Consider the following 14,499-nt stretch of genomic DNA (forward strand, 5'->3'; position numbering starts at 1 on the left):
GGTGAATTTCTAATGTTGAGGTTATGTGGAATTAGTCCTAATGAATCAAAATATTATCCTTTTTCATTTCGATCAAAATAACAACAGACTCAGTTGCTACCAGATTATGGTTAGGATTCCAGTTGACGGTGGGTGTATAATTGTTTTTTTGAATGATCAGGTAGCTGATCACTGAAAAAACACACCTCCAAACATTTTTCTTTTACACAAATCCTGTGAGAGTATTGAATAAATTTATAATATATCCATATCTTCTTACATATCTGTTATGATGTTTCAATACTGATTGAGTTCTAAAAGTAACTGAAATTTTGCCTATGCTGGAACATTTATAGTGTTAGGTAAAGAACTACCAAAACGTATTTAAAATTGCAAAATTTTCTGCTTCACTCAGTTAAAGTGCGAATCTCCAGCAGATAGATCTGGTGTAAGGTTAAAGGTAAAGAGTTTTTATCTTACCGAGTATTCATCACATCCTATATTAATTCCTTGATCTTGAAATTGTTTTTCTGTTCCATTGAATAACGTTTCATAATTTCGTCCATAGAACTTAACTTTAAAATTTGGTTATAAAGGTCGAGTAGGAATATGTTTTCCATTTGTGTTGAATGCCAAGAAGTTAATATTGTAACGTCTGGAATGGACACCCCTTGACACTTTGAAAAGTTTTTATCTTCATTAGTACGTCTTTATAAAATAAAGAAATAAATGATGTAATATTTTGTATAGAAATTCGTACTGATCAAAATAAACTATACGAATACAACTTATGTTAGTTAGAGCTTCAGCCTCTATGAGAAAAGGAAGTAAATACCACCTTATTGTTGGTACACAGTTATCTCTAATTCATGAAGATGTTCACTAGTGATTCATAGTGTGACCAGTTTCTGCATAAATATAAGTTATCTGTGACAGTATTTATTTAGTTTACAAATATATGTTTTATTTAGTTCAGAAATATATTCAAAATAGATCTCTAACAGTATTAGTTACATTTAATTTATAAATATGTTCAACATGACCTTAGTCGAGATGTCTATGATTATCCCTATTAGAACTATGATATGTAGCATCTGGATGAATCTTGAATTTAAAGTGAATGTAGCCTGATTGACAACTGTTTATATATGACCCAGTTACCCATTTAGCTGTATGTTGTGAAATAGACTTTGACAACTTAGAAGTGACAATCCTTCTAGATGGCAGTTTGTCTGTGCGTTTTCTAAAAGCAAAGCCAGAAACATTGAACCGTTGAATGTAGAATTATATTTGAACATATAGTAACAATATTTGAAAACCAATATACTTACTATTTACTAACACATTAAAGTAGAATTCAAATTTCATTTTATTCTAGGCGAATTGACTTTACAAAGTAGCAACAGAAGTGTAACAAGGTTTGTAACGAACTTACATAGAGAGCGACACTGTTACGTCATTGATATTTACATTTTAGGAACTTACACTTTAATTAAATATAAAAATTATATATTTATGTTACATGCGTCACTACATATTTACAGTTTTGCATAGAGAACCATCTATTGTAAGTATAATATAGACAACAGATAGCCAACGGTGTATTACATTTCAATTTTATTTCAATAAAAAAATTTTTTGTCCCCAGTGACATAATGGTATTTCCGCGGTCTTACAGGACTAGAAACCGGGTATCAATACTTGTTGGGCAGAAAAACAAAAGCCCGTAATATAGTTCTGTGATTAATTTCAAACAAACAAAAACATAATTTTTTTCCTGTAAACATTAAATTTATTGTAAATACGTAGATAGCAACAATATGTTTTAATTAACTTATTTTAATGAAAGTTTTTTTCTAAATATATGTGTCACACGTTTAACTAGAGCAGAACTTTTATTTTATTCCAAGTGAACTGACTTTAGGAAGAAACAAGATTATACACTAACTTTTACAAAACTAATTTAGTTCAAATATATTTCGAAATATGCTGGACCGCCAGTGATTCAGCAGTATGTACGGATTTACAACATTAAAATCCGGGTTTCGATACCCCTAGTGGCCAGAGCACGGATAGCCCCTTTAGTAGCTTAATTCAAAACAACAACAAAATATGCTTTCAGGTAAAAGTTGTCCAAACTGTAAGACTGACGATATCGATATTTCTTTACAATTAAACCTTTCAAACTTTATACGTTGTATTTAAATAACAAATTTGAGAGCTCTAGATCGAAACATAGTATAATGGACGTAATAATTTATATGTATTGTAAACATGCTGGATTAATAAAACGTGTGTATTCCCTCTTACCATAAGTAACTTCAAATAGAATTTTTAGGTAATTTGTCTGTTTTGTATAAACGATCGAATACCAGTTGTTTTGGCAGCATTTCTTATCTATTTGTGTCTAAGTGATTTTTTATTTACACCATCATATGAGTAAACATTTAAATGTTCACCAATCTTTGAGTATGTGAGACACTTTACAAGTCTTGATTGGAATATTGAAGGTAAGTTTTAAACTGTAAATGAAGTGTACAAGTGATTTAGTTTTCAAATGTTTTGTGTAATTTATAAAATAAAGAAAGCTATAATTACTTGTTTAAAGTGAATATTAATTACAGTTTAGTATTATAAAATATTATAATAATCAATGCTTTTGTTAGAAATACTGAATTCTTATCAAACTTTAATCACCTGATCCTCAGACTAACTAGCCAGTTATTACAAAATAAACTTTGTCATGCTAATCCTATGGATCATGGCTGTCAGTACCTTTGAATATCAGATTTTCAAGCTTTATTTATTCAAACTGTTGTGTTTCATCAAACTCTGCGCTACTTTTACGTTCCAACACAGTACTTACTTGATAAAACACATAGAACTTGGTCAACTTAGAGCTCATTTTTGAATGAGTCACCCTTAATAGAATGTGTATTTATAACATTAATAACTCTGAGGTGTAGTGGAAGAAAACTTTACAGTTGATCACGCATTACCACCATAACTGTTTATATGTGTATTCTAGTATGACAATAAATACAGTTTCGTTAGTTTTACGAACTTATAATAGAAATTACAAGTATAAATTTGTATGTCTGTTTGTGATAGTGGCCATTTTGAAAGTTTTGGTATCTTAAATATTAGTAGTCAGTTAGACGTTCGTTTATTATATTCAGCTGCACAGTGATTGTTCGTTGTGTTTGATTTGTGAAACATTAAGTGTTCTACAGAACATTGAAGGAAATTATGTATTCCATACTTTCACAAGTTTTATGTACATTTAGCAGTGATAAATGGTTATTTAGAAAATGGACGGATACAGTAAGTCCATTATTTTAGTACAGATGTTAAAATATACAAAATAATAACTTTAGCATAATTAAATCTTGACATTGATGACTTGTAGAAGTACCGAGTACTGCCACAATATATTTGTTAAAATAATATTAATTAAATATATCCATATGTGAAAGTCTGACTTTGTAAGGCATGAGATAAAGTAACATGTGAACACTATTTTGTCATACAGTGGTAAAAGCGTTGTTGCATAATAAACGTTTTATTGATGATGTAAATTGTTGTATAAAGTCAAAATAGTAAAATTATAAGGTTTAATTATTACAGAATATAGTAATGTGTTGTATGTGTTAGGTTGAATAAGATATAGTCCTCTTAGGACAGGAATTGTAAAACTTTAGTACCGAAAATACTTAATCACTTAATCAGTAGGTTTTACTTATCGTATTGTCCATGTAGAACTAATTAATGGTAAGGAAATCTAATGTCCTTTTTTAGAATGAATGAATTAAATAATAAATTAATACTAACCATCCATTTTATGATTAATTAATTACAAATGATTTAATTAATTTGTTTTAAATGTCCTTTCTAAGACGATTTAATTATAAATGATTTAATTAATGACTAGTTATGTTCATGTTAAAACATGCATTGTATGAGACATGGCTGTCCAGAAAAACGTTTTTTCATGTTGTGGTACAACTGCGTAATCATCCATCATAAGTGCCTGTCATTGGCAGTTTAGAAACACGCCCCTACAAACACACCTTCTAGTGGTAACTTATTGTATCATGGCGGCTGATTACGCGTTCCTAACAATGTGCTTTCGTATGACAAAATTTGGAACTGTTACCACCACCCCACATTCCCTCCCCAAAAACAGTCAATCAGAGTGAGGTGGCATCCTTTGGATAGTGATATGAAGAACTTACTACTATGAGGCATAGCTTAATGGTTAGAGTACTGGATTCATAATCCGTTGTTTGTAGGTTCAAATCCCACCATTTAGTATGCTCGCCATTTCAGACGTGGGAACTTTATACTGTGATGGTTAATCCTACTATTTGTTGGCAAAGGATAGCCAAAGATTTGGAGATTGGCAGTATTGACTAATTGTCTTCCTTTTACTAAAGAAAGTGAAGACCATTAATGGAATACACACTTTCCCTTCTTCTAGTTTATCACTTCAAAATTATGGGCAGCTCGCACAGTTAGCCGTCGAGTAGCTTTGCATGAATCTCAACAAGCAAAAAAGCCAATACAACTGGCCTATTCTTTGTCAAGTTACAAGGTTCCCATTTTTCATCCAACAAAATTAAAAGCTTGTTTGTTTTGTGAGATACATGAACACATTCATTTTCTCAAGGTCATAAGAGATTGTCTCTGCTAGTGTAGCTACCATTATAATAGAGTGCACACTGTAGCCGAGCAGATATCTTTATGCAGAGTAAAATTACCAACCTGCACACTGTAACCGAGCAGATATCTTTATGCAGAGTAAAATTATCAACCTGCACACTGTAGCCGAGCAGATAGTTTTATGCAGAGTAAAATTACCAACCTGCACACTGCAGCCGAGCAGATATCTTTATGCAGAGTAAAATTACCAACCTGCTTGTAATGGCTTCACTTTTTTTTTTTTATAAACAGGAAATGTCTTCAAAATGTCTGAAGATTTGACAGGGCTTATTGATTAGCCTATTTTATCACAAAAGTGATTTTATATTAAATATGAAAAGAAAAGTGTGTGAAATGTTTAATTTTTACAGATACATATAGTTAATGTAATGCCAAGAATATTTACATTTAGAATGACCGATTAAGATTTCCAATACTACAAAATATTGAAAGGATTTTTGTGATATTTACTTTCTGAGCACTCAGGTATAATTTTTCCAGTAACTTTTGTAAAATGATTTCACACAAAATCACTTGTATGTATGTTAGTGCAAAATCAAAAAAGGCTTTACCTACAAGTTATGAGACCAGTATTTGATTTCTACGTATATAATGAGCGAATTTTGTTTCAATACAGACTATTAGTTACATTGCTATAAGATATTAGTGGAGAAGTTCTTGTTTCACTGTATTTCATTGGATTAGTGTGTGCACACCGAATAACGAGGGGTAAGTTGTGGTACTTTGGGCATTTTAATACTAGTATCTGTGACTATCTATAAAATATTATATTTAATCTGTGTTGGTCCTAGTGTACATTGATATATATATATATTATATATATTTTAGTGGAAATAAATATATTTTAATGAAATTAAAATAGTAAAATCGTAAGGAAGGACTGTGTTAAAAAACAGCAAATCCAAACCTCTGACTAATTATATAATTTGTTATTTTAATGCAAAAACAAGCGGAAACGGAAACAAATTAAATAAAAAAGGTTGCATCAACTGAAAATATCTCAGGGTACAAGCTACAATGCAGGATTATAAAATGTACCTTAGGTTGTGGAGGTGACTGAGGAAGTAAAACCCACATGGTGGTGGGGACACACCGTCTTAACCCCTATTCTCCAGTCTTACATAAAAAATAAAGAATAGCAATAGATATAGAATTATAAATAGAAATTACAAGAGCGAGATGTGGCTACTCAAGCCTACAACGTCCAACATCTATATCATCCCTTACTACCTGCAGACAGATGTGGGAAAGTGACTGCTCTCCCAAGTAAAGAATTAATTGAAATTAAAATAAGAAATAAAAATAAGATAAATAAATATGGAATTACCATTTGGAGGTAGGTAAGATGAAAACTTATCTCTTGATGTTAGCATTTCAGCATCCAATATGGTGGAAAGGCACTAATTGACAGCACAGCATGAAGCATCCCATCCAGCTCTCGAAACTGATTTAGCTCCCAACCACCACCCATTCATCAAGTCTACTGTGACTACCATGATCTAAACGAGCTTTTTTATGTAGCAAGGTGTACATCCACATAAAGTAGTGCCAAGTTGTTAAATGACCTTATTGTTGACTAAAAATAGTTATTAATTGACGGAGCGTCTTTTTTGTTTAATTTGTTTTTGTTTCGGCTTCTTTTTGAGTTAAAGTAACAAATTATGTATGTATTGCAGTATACAGCATGAATATTAAGCCTGAAGGAGGTAATTTTAAGACTGGCTGAATTCTGCCAGTGATTATTTACTTTGTGAAGCTAAGATAAAGGGTCAGTCGAATTTAAAGTTTAATACATGATGTACAAGACTGAGCAACATAATTATTGAAAAACTGGTTCTAGTGAAAGCAGCGTTGCTGGTTGCTATGGATACTGTACGTGGGCTATAGGCAGTCGGACGTTATAAGCACATAGAATAATATGCAATGTTTATAAAAGTGTATAAATATATGGTAATACATGTTTGTTAGGTAAAGTTATTCATAATATAATACTGGCCTGTGGAGCATCGTTGTAAGTTTTCATACTAAAATATTGGCTAAATAGTGGTTTTGACAATGAAGAGATAAAAGTAAATCTTTCAGTAAAGATGGGGAAGATTATGATTGGTTGGATCAAATCAGCTTGAAGTTTTCTTTAATCACGAAGTTTCATTGATTATTTTATAACGTTTTCTTTAATGCATGCTGCAGTTAGAATATACATTAATGTGGATTATGACTACATCATCTGAGACAAAAAGTAACAACTACATGATATTGGTGTAACTATTTATAAAAGTACAGTATTTATGCAAATAAATATTTTGATTTCAAAGTTGCCTAACTTGTTAACTCAACTAATGCTTTTTGCCAAAACTCTAATTTTGGAACATGGAAGACAACTTGGAAATGACTCTTGATACTTTATTGGATGATTTCACATTTCTCTTCACTACAAGGTGAGCCAATGGATGAAATTATGTTGCTATCAAAGTGTTGAATTCTCTAGCTCTAACTGAAGCTACGAAAAGGATAATTTGTGGGTCTGAAGTAATATTTTTCAGTCATCAGTGTCATAAAATGCCCTTCCATTTCAAGAACTACTAAGTGCAGTATCAACTGTAATTAGTAGATGATCATTTCTCCATAACACTCCACTGACGCCAAGATAAAAGTTGCACAGGTACTGGATCAGGTTTTGCTTGTGGATTCCTTGTGGTGGACAACAGATAAACCCAATGTGGCTTTGCTCTGAAACAAACTATCATGAAAACAAAGGCATAGAAAGAAAGAATAGATGATGACTTACTTTTAGTACTACATAATAAAAATAATCCATTTTTAAACATCAGGAATATAAAATACAATATTTTTTAAAACTCAAAGTAAAGTATATTCTTTACGGAAAATGCTTAAGCCTCACATATGTTGTTACAATTTATAGAAAGGTTGATATAAGGTGTATCAATTTTCATAGATACGAAAACTGTGTAACTAAAAGACAAAACAAATGAAATCCTACATATATAGAACTTTATATATCTTTATATATTTTTGCACTCAAGAAAGTTACAAGTAGCTTTGTACACTATATACGATATTTGTACATACAATTAAATGTAAAATACAAGTCAAAACAACTGAAAGAATGTTTAGAAAAGAATTAGTAAGTTTATTGCACTTAGACAACATTTCAATTGAAAATGTTCAGTAATAGCAAAATGAAACATTGGTTACATCAACTTTACTTTTTCATGATACATAAAGTACTGTTTGTGAAGTCCACTTTGTACAGTTAATTTAATCTTCTAAAAATCGTTTTAGAATATTTTAAAAATTATTTATATTTATATTTATTTAAAATATATTTTAAAAATATTCTAGTGCAGAAGTAGGAAATACTCTCTTACTAGCACATGTATATCACATCTTCAATTAATGCTTTACAGGTCAGTAATCGAAACTCACTCCATACTCCAACCTCTTAATATTTATTTCAGATTCCTCAGTGGCATTTAGTAGTAATTCATTCATTCATGGTATACAATACCATTTAATGACTTTATGTTTGTTTTTTTTAATTTCGCTACTCTTTAATTGGGCTACTCTTTTACCAGCGAATAGTGGGATTGACCGTAATATAATATTGCCCCTCCGGCTGAAAGGGCGAGCATGTTTGGCGTGACGGGGATGCGAACCCGCGACCCTCAGATGACAAGTCGCACGCCTTAACACGCTTGGCCATGCCGGGCCTATGACTTTATGTAATGACCACATAGTTTATATTGTCATATAAACATATCTGAATATCTTATACGTAGCTTTAGATAGACTGCAAACTCTGTTGGCTATGTTTCGATAGCTATAGTACTACAATATCCTGCTATTTAACAGTCACTAAACACAACATGATGTTTTTCAGTATTATAAATTAAATAATCATTACAATAATCCACTACTGTTTGTTTCTGAATTTCGCGCAAAGCTACACGAGGGCTATTTGCGCTAGCTGTCCTTAATTTAGCAGTGTAAGACTAGAGGGAAGGCAGCTAGTTATCACCACCCACCGCCAACTCTTGTACTACTCTTTTACCAACGTAAAGTGGGATTAATCGTCACATTATAATGCCCTCACTTCTTAAAGGGCGAGCATGTTTGGTATGATGGGGATTCGAACCCGCGCCCCCCAGATTATGAATTGAATGCTTTTTTTAACCCACCTGGCCATGCTGAGCCTCCACTAATGACACAGGGGTATATCTGCAGACTTATAATGCTACAAAAACGAGTTTCGATATCCGTGATAGGTACTGCACAAAGAGCACATTGTGCAGCTTTTTGCTTAACTTTAAACAAATACTGGCACAATTCACCTGAACTAAGTCTCTCTAACTTAAATTATTCTAGCCAGGATGAATATTCATACCGTTAATATTATTATGTATCAATACGCCCTGAGACCAGAATACATTTACTGACAGTATTTAACATTAACACCAGGAGTAAAAACATCATGATATTGTATCGCCTTATTACACCACATGAAGGATTTACATATTCACTTATGTATACATTGGAAATATGTTGTAAGTATTATATTGCCAATCCTACGAAATCTTCATTGGGTTTAGTTATGTAATCCAAGTGATCGCTGAAAAATGTTTAGATCAAACTTTAATTCTAGAATGTACTTTGATAGCATAAAAACTAAGAATTACAATACCATTTCAATTATATAAACTCTGTCACTATCTCTATTAACATCCGTCTTCCTAACCACAATAATTAAGTGGTGGCCATACAGTCTAGTACATACTTATCATGAAACACCAGTACTCCATAGCTTGGAAAGTAAAAAGTATCACTTTCTGTCAGTTATTGATCATACTATCAAATGACTATTCTACCTGTTGGTCTGGCGTTCATTCCTAGCCTTATCAATCAGGAGGCTGTTTTGGCGGATTCGTTTTATACAGCCAAATAAATACTTCCAATATTTTCTTCCTTATCAGCTTGATTTAGATTACACAAAACCATACTCTCATTATCCTCTGATTTGCCCATCTCCATTTTTAATTCCTGATCTAGTCAGTGCAAGAGAGATTCGTCAGCAATTTAAATTCGTCAGCTTGTAAACATGTTTAATGTGCTCAAGCATCCCAAAAGAACCGCTGTCCAATGGCGCTTAATGAACCAAATTGTTGTAGACGAGCTGTGTTCAGCCAGAAGCAAAGTTCTTCCATGTCATTAATATATACTAAGTCACATTTAGTATCTATGCTTGAAAGTTTGCGTGTAAACATTCTACGAGCGCATGTCTTACAAATATTTTTTGTAATATTGTGACATATCTGCTCTGAGAGAAGGAACGCACCCCATGTACAAATAGAGCTGTATTTCCTGACTAAGCATGAGTATGTTCAGCCAACAAGTTAATATCTGTATGAGCATTAGATATTCTATTATGGTGTATAGCAAGTGTTTTCGGTCAATTTATGGGATAACAAGACTTGCAAGCATCAACCTGACATTTTTATTGCCTGTTCTGCTAAACTATATTACGAGAGAGAGAAAGTAAGCACTTAAGGTATCTCAGAAAATTGATGGTTGTTGAAAGTAAATCCCTGATTGTAGATCTTTTCAGGTGTGCTGAATTAGAATAACGTGTGGTACGTTAATACATCAATGACATACAATGTTGGTGTATTGCCCAATGAATAACCATTGACCCACTCGGTAAAATAATTGATAATGACCAGCAAACACTCATTACTTCACTCACTCTCTGAGAGAGAACCAATAACATCCAGAGCTATTATCTTCAAAGAAGAACCAACAATTCTCTGCTGAGGTCTACCTTGTTTAGGCTGCATCTCCTCTGGACTGTATAAATCATACAATGTTGCTCCCAGTGGCTCAGCCGTATGCCTGCGGACTTACAACCCTAAAAACCGGGTTTCGATACCCGTGGTGGACAGAGCACAGATAGCCAATTGAGTAACTTTGTGCCTAATTCAAAACAACAACAACAATATCATACAACGTTTATTCTATTAGTTAACATGGTAGCTTTCAGTCTTTGAAATTTACAAAGGCTAAATAATTTCCTGTCTAACCGCAGCACAGGATGAAAACCTCTTCTCTGAGGCTGATAACAACAGTGCAGCAGACTTTCTTGAACTTATGGCTGTTTGTACGGTTACAACAAGCTATGTATATCTGCGCTATCATACCCCTGCTCTGATCACAATTAGTCTTGCTACACAGCAAAAGCATCCATCCTAGATCTGGGTTCATCATTTGTTCTTCCAGCTACTAGTAAAATATTCCATCATATGGCTTGATGTCACATTACATTCAAGTTCTCACTTTGTGGGAAAGCAAGCCATCGACATTTAGATGTTGTATTCTCAGGTAATATAGTATAACAACGTCCCACTCTTGAGAAATTATGATCTAACGTGCATTCGTCTCTTTCTAATTTTTTATGTTCATGAGCTAATTCAGTCATACATGATCCACATCAATGATGGACTTTATTTCATAGAGATAATCTCAGTAGTGTTCCATTAACACAGTTAATCTTTCTTGTAGTACCTGTATTCAGGAAACGTAAACTTATGCATATGTGTTCTCACATTCCTTTCTGTCCTAAAACTGTGATAACACTGTTCCAATTATACTACTACTGGTATTTGTATTCCAGTAGAAATTCACATTCTCATCATGTGTACGGTAATACTGAAGCTTCAAATAAAACATACTTTGGTGACTTAAATTTATCATCCCATTTAAATGTGAATCAGCTTTAGTGATAGTCGATAAAGGTGTGACAATTTTAGAAAAATGAACCACAAAACAGTGATAATACAACACAAAACCAAGGAAACTCTTAAATTATTGCTTTGCTACAGGTTGGAGCATGTCTTGCACCACTACAATCTTTCTAAGGTAAACAAAAACTTCATTTATACCCACAATATTGTAGAGAAATTTCATGTATGTGGGTACAAGTGCACACTTTTTTTTTGTTTTAGCTTCAAAGCTACATTTCATCCACTTTAAAATAACAAATTCCTGTTTCAACAGCCAATTTGAATGTGTGGCCAAATCCACAGGCATCTTTCTCTTTATGATAATTCAATAATAGCATCATCAACTTCGAAAAATGAAAAGTGCATTACAAAGCTAAATGGCAGGCTGAAATAGTTGTACAAACTATCTTGAGCAGTGAAAGCAATCTTATGTCTGCGCTTATCATCCAGTTTAACTTACCAGTATCTAGGTGCCTGGTATAAAGTGCTAAACAACTGGGCACCTTCCATACAGACGTTCACTTTTCCATGAGAGTGTGAAAGCATCAGTGTGGATCATTGCATATCTTCCTTGTTCACGATAATCACTACTGAAAACAACCACACAGTTTCTGTAGGTTGTATGATTCCATTTTTTAAGATCCACTGTATTTCAGCCCAATTACATCTCTAATGCTTCAGAAATGAAAACAGAAATGCGTTAGATATTTTAAATGATGAAGTACGAATTAAGAAAATTTAGAAATATCACAAAAAAGCAAAAGGAAGATAAATGTATTTTATATTTCTTAAAATTAAGAAGAATAAAAAATATGTGAAGTGTTTTATATGGATTATACCAGCAAAGTCTTATGCAAGTATTTTATGTGACTTCCGTAAGGTAAATAAACAGCTTTCTTCAGTAACCTTAAAATAACTTACTTATAACAATTATACCTTGAAATATAATTTTTAATTTCTATGAACGTTAGAAATTGGAAGTTATCAGAATCATGTTTCAGTTAGTTTTGATCTCTAATTCGTATTCACTAATATACAGTTAGATAAAACCACAAATATTCGTAGAAATCTATTATATGGCACAAGGAATATTGTCAAAGGAGGTCTTTAAAGCATTGAATAGTCATACCTAAAATGATAAAGCTCAATTCTCAATGATTGGTTTAGTGGAAAGTGAAATCATGTTAATGATCAAGGAAAGTTTGATGATTAATAAACTGAAACTACAACTGAACCAGACGTAAAATCCTATGAAGCTACTAAATTAATTATGGACTATGAGTCTTTTACTACATTTTTATTTAAAGAACCGATCTTACTGCCTTACTAAGTAATCATTCAATACATTTTCATACAAGAACATCATCATGATCTGCCAAAACCGTTGCAGAATATGTTTTCAACGGCACATTATGCAGATCATCCATATAAGTGACCAAGCTTTTGGCAAAATTTCCCCTCTCGAACCTTAAACTTTACCTTGTATATAGTTTTGTTTTCTATCTGGTTGGAACATTTCCACTATGTCGCCGCGACTGTATCCAAGTCCTAGAAACTGCTTCTTGCTAAAGTGCTCAATAAAATCAAAAGATGGACCATTCAAGATCAACATCCAGTGTTTCAATGCCTGTTTCAGAGTACAGCTATTCTAAGCAGTTACGTGCTTAAAATACATCATATAACAACCCAGTTTCTCTTTAGATGTTTATATAAACAATAATGGAGAAATATGTTAAGTCTTGCTAACAAGGTCTTATGGTTGCAGTATAAACTTTTCTCCCACAGAATCTCTCGTCCATCATCAGGATCAAAACGTCCAAAATGTCAAGTGTACAAGAAAGTTGGTATACTTAAGGGCCTATACACTTAGAAAAAACATTAGATCTCTGCCCCTGGGTGGCAGAATGATGAGTTGCTGTAGACAGATCATCCACACTTCGAGGTCTCTCAATGACCCTTGGAGACCTAGCTAATGTATCTCCTGCAACAGACATGACTATTCTATGAGTCACACGCTTCACAAGTGATTATTGTTTCACGTGCTGACAAAATAGTTCAGGTTGGCAGATTCTGTCCAATAGCATCTCCAGTCTTTTTCTGCTAATTTCAGGTGACCTCGACTGCACATGAAACTCTGTTGAAAATACCAGAAAGTCCAATATAGGTTGCCTCATCTGTTTTGGACTTACAATATGGCATACCAACATGACAATCTTCAGTCATAAATGCTTCTTAAGCACTGAGATTGATCCTCAGGAAAAGAACTTGAGTGGTAGTTCTGGAGACATTAAATTTTGAAAGTTATTCCTTAGCCTGAGACTTCTCTATAAGGTGATTATATTTGTCTCTCTGACAGCGATCTTTTTCTCCTGGTTATAAGCCCTTTTACTACTACTACACTGTTTCCTCAATAGAAAGTCCTTTTTTTGGACCTAATACCACAAATGATCAAGAAGAGCATTGTGAACTGCACTCATTAAGAGAAAATAGAAAACTTCAAAATATCAATCCTATGGTCATATCACTGTAATATTTTTTCTTTTCCTACCTACCTTGATCTTTTTTGTGGAATTTCAGATGCACAGAATAAAGAGAAGTTTGAGCAGAAGAGGTCATGTTGGAGTAAAAACGGATCTGACTTTGGTTGACTTTAGAAAAGGGCATGATGTACAACAGGGTGAACCAATTTTTACTGAACGCCAAACGTAATAAATATAAAATATGTTTTTTACTGGAGTGAAATTATAACCTAGGATTTGTTAAGGATAAAACTTAGCATTATATACATGACCCTGTAGTGCTATTCTTTATAGGACGCATAAGCTACATACCTCACTATTGGTCATTTGACTCACCTGTGAAAAAGCTTATTGTTTACTTCGACGAACCATGTATGAAAAAAATAAATGTTTCCCACGAGAAGGTGCATGTAATACTATAGATGAATAACCCACACCAATAAGTAACTGCGGAGAATATAAGTTATTCGCTACATCGATCAATG

The sequence above is a fragment of the Tachypleus tridentatus genome, chromosome 10 (assembly GCF_004210375.1).
Source record: "Tachypleus tridentatus isolate NWPU-2018 chromosome 10, ASM421037v1, whole genome shotgun sequence".
Lineage (NCBI taxonomy): Eukaryota > Metazoa > Arthropoda > Merostomata > Xiphosura > Limulidae > Tachypleus > Tachypleus tridentatus.